Source organism: Sebastes umbrosus, chromosome 1, assembly GCF_015220745.1.
Source record: "Sebastes umbrosus isolate fSebUmb1 chromosome 1, fSebUmb1.pri, whole genome shotgun sequence".
Taxonomy (NCBI): Eukaryota; Metazoa; Chordata; class Actinopteri; order Perciformes; family Sebastidae; genus Sebastes; species Sebastes umbrosus.
Window position 1 is genome coordinate 2,552,365 of NC_051269.1, and position 3,318 is coordinate 2,555,682.

The 3,318-nt window shown below is 44.3% G+C and overlaps 1 long non-coding RNA gene across 1 annotated transcript; it reads right to left on the reverse strand.

Annotated features, from left to right (window-relative positions):
- Window positions 1-477: 477 nt before the first annotated feature.
- On the reverse strand, window positions 478-3,055 carry LOC119490189. Its single transcript, XR_005207355.1, has 3 exons — window positions 2,925-3,055; window positions 1,439-1,533; window positions 478-917 (listed from the first exon to the last, which is right to left on the reverse strand). It is a non-coding gene; the product is annotated as an uncharacterized LOC119490189 (long non-coding RNA).
- Window positions 3,056-3,318: the final 263 nt, after the last annotated feature.

The following is a 3,318-nucleotide window of genomic DNA, read 5'->3' on the forward strand; positions in this document are numbered from 1 at the left end:
TGTTTTCTCCTTCTCTGGGATGATTCTGTCGGTCATTTCTCACAGATGGATCTATAAAGACAAACGTAAAACAGAGTGTATGTTTACGGTTTACAGAGTTTATGCAGAACATAAATAGCATTATTTACCGGAGCAAAACCGTCAAGAAAACCTGGAATCTTGGCCACAGATTTTGTTCATTTCTCGCTGATTTCGGATCAGATTCCTCCGGGAACGTGCGCTGTGTGAAGTTTCTGGTTTATAAACTTTTAATTAGTTTATTGTTCGCGGTACAGCTTAACTGCAGTGTGAAACTCTTCCTGCTGCCTGCTCTCTCTCTAGCTCAGGGCGAGCTGCAGGGCTAGGAAGAAAGTGACGCTGTGTTGAGGGCGTTTGATTGACAGCAGAGACCAGGAAATGCTGACCAATCAGAGCAGACTGGGAGGAGACAGGCTCTGAATCAGAGTTTTTCAGAGAGAGGGTGAAAGAGGCATTTGTCATAGCCTGGCTCCTAGGCCATGACAAATACGGGAAAGGATGCAGTGATTGATTGTAAATTAAAGATATTTATTATAAATAAATTAAGGAAGTACAGAAATAACTACACATGTGGAGTTTGTCAGTCAGTAACATCAGTAATGTAGATGTGGATGTGTGAGCATGATGAAGTGTGATGTGTTTTGACTGAAAACTAAAGAAAAGCCAAACAAAGTCAGCCCGGCAGGTTCTGACAGGGTTGAGTCCAGGTGAAGGAGAGAGAGACCAGAGCAACGTTTGATTGGGGCTTTTATGCTCAGGGCGCGCCAGCATCAGGTGCTCTGCATCAGGTGCTCTGCATCAGGCATCTTCTCCCGCTCCTTCTTTCATAAATGGCAAATCCACACTGACATCTCAGTAGTGAGGCAGGGGCCGTCAACAAATACTGCTACTCAAGAGGACTAAAACACAAACCAAAAGCAAACAAAAACAAAAAAACAAATAACAGAAATAATATACGACCTTCGTACGTAATACTCTTCCCGTAGCTTTCTACCCCATCATCAGCAACTCCGGTACCTGAGAAGCAAATTAAGAAGGTGGCACAGAAAGAACAGGTGGATAAAACAATATGACAGGACAATATATTATTCTAGACAGTCACACTAGTGACTAATCAATGCAGAGGGGCGCGTGATAGCGCATCAGCAATAATGTTGTCTGTTCCTTTAATATGTCTAATATCAAGGTTGTAAGCCTGAAGAAATAAGGACCATCTTGTCAGCCTCTGGTTTGGGCCTCTAAGAAAATGCAAAAACGTCAGAGGATTGTGGTCTGTGTAAACCAAAGTTGGCCCTCCTGCTCCTACATACACGTCAGAATGTTGTAATGCCCAAATGAGAGACAAAGCCTCCTTCTCAATAACAGAGTAATTTTGATAGCAACTGTTAAACTTCTTTGAGAAGAAACTAACTGGCCTCACCACCCCCTGGTTGTCTCCCTGGAGCAAGACGGAACCTGCTCCCACCTGGCTGGCATCTACTTGGAGCATGAACGCTCGATCAAAACAAGGAGCAGCTAGAACGGGAGAAGAGCATAACGGAGTTTTCATGTTATCAAAAGCTGTCTGACATTCTGACGACCAATCAAATTTTGCCTTGGTTTTGAGCAGTTCAGTGAGGGGAAACAATGGTGGAGACGTTTTTACAAAAGCTCCTGTAGTAAACCACTAAACCCAAAAACCTTTGGAGTTTCTTCTTTGTCATGGGTTTTGGATATCCAGCTATTGCCATAACCTTGGCCCGGACTGGCGCTACACTACCGTTTCCCACCACACAACTGAGGTATGTCACTGTAGCTCTTGCAAAGTCAGATTTGGCCAAATTAATGGTGAGCTTTGCTTCGGCCAAACGGTCATACAACGCACGGATGCGCTGAAGATGCAAGTGCCAGGTATCACTGTAAATTACCAAATCTTCAAGATATACAGCACAGCCTTTTAACCCAGACACGACACGGTTCATCAAACGCTGAAATGTTGCGGGGGCATTCTTTAACCCAAATGGCATCACCTTGTAGGAATACAGGCCAGACGGTGTGATAAATGCAGATATTTCTTGCGCCTGCTTGGACAAAGGTACTTGCCAAAAACCTTTAAGCAAATCAAATTTGCTAACATACTTGGCCCACCTAATCTATGCAATCATCCATACGTGGCAAAGGAAATGAGTCAGATTTTGTCACAAAATTCACTTTCCTCATATCAGTACAAAATGTAGGTGTTCCATCCTGCTTGGGCACCAAAATACACTGAGAAAAACATCTAGAAGCCCAACTAGATGAAGATGGTACAGCAATATTGTTTTGAAGCATGCACTCAACCTCAGCATCCAAATAACCACGTTTAGCTGGTGCCATGCGGTAAAAGTGTTGCTTAATCGGCTTTGCATCTCCAACATCAATATCATGCTCCGCCCAGTCAGTTTGTGAAGGAATGTCACCAAACAAACACGGATACTTGCGTACCAACTCTGACAATTGCTCACGCTTCGACTCCAACAGATGAGCCAGCAACTTGTCCAAATTACCAAGTGATTCTGCAATGTTCAACCTTCCATACAGCAAACTATCGTCAGGTTCTGACACTCCAGCTCCCTCATGCACCAAACCCTCCGAAGTCACAGTAAGAGCTGGATGCACACCATCCTTCACCTCTTGACCTAGGTCTGTGTCAATTACATGCCTATAGTATGGTTTCAGGAGATTGACATGGCAAAGACGTTTGGTTTTCTTCTGCTCTGGCGTTGCTATGACATAATTCAAATCAGACATTTTCTCTGTGAAGGTGTATGGACCTGTGTACTTAGCCTGAAATGGCGAACCAATAATAGGCATAAGTGCCAAAACCTGGTCTCCTAGACTGAACTCATGTCGCTCTGTAAGACGGTCATACAGCTTCTTCATCTTACCTTGAGACACGCACAACTTTTCCTGTGCCATACTACCCGCAACAAACAAACGATGTCTGAATCCATTGACATAATCAACTAGGCTCCTTGGCGGCTCAGTGTCAACACAGCCATCTTTCAACACTGCCAAGGGACTACGCACAGAATGTCCAAAGACTAACTCATTAGGGATGAAGCCTGTACTTTCCTGTACAGCCTCCCTCGCAGCCAACATCAGCCATGGAAGCCCCTCCTCCCAGTCTCTATCTAGCTCAGTACAGTGTGCACGTAGAAGAGACTTCAGAGTCTGGTGGAATCTTTCCAAGGCCCCCTGGCTTTGCGCATGATAAGCTGATGATTGGTTCTGTTTAATGCGCAACAACTTCAACACTTGTCCAAATAAATGAGACGAAAA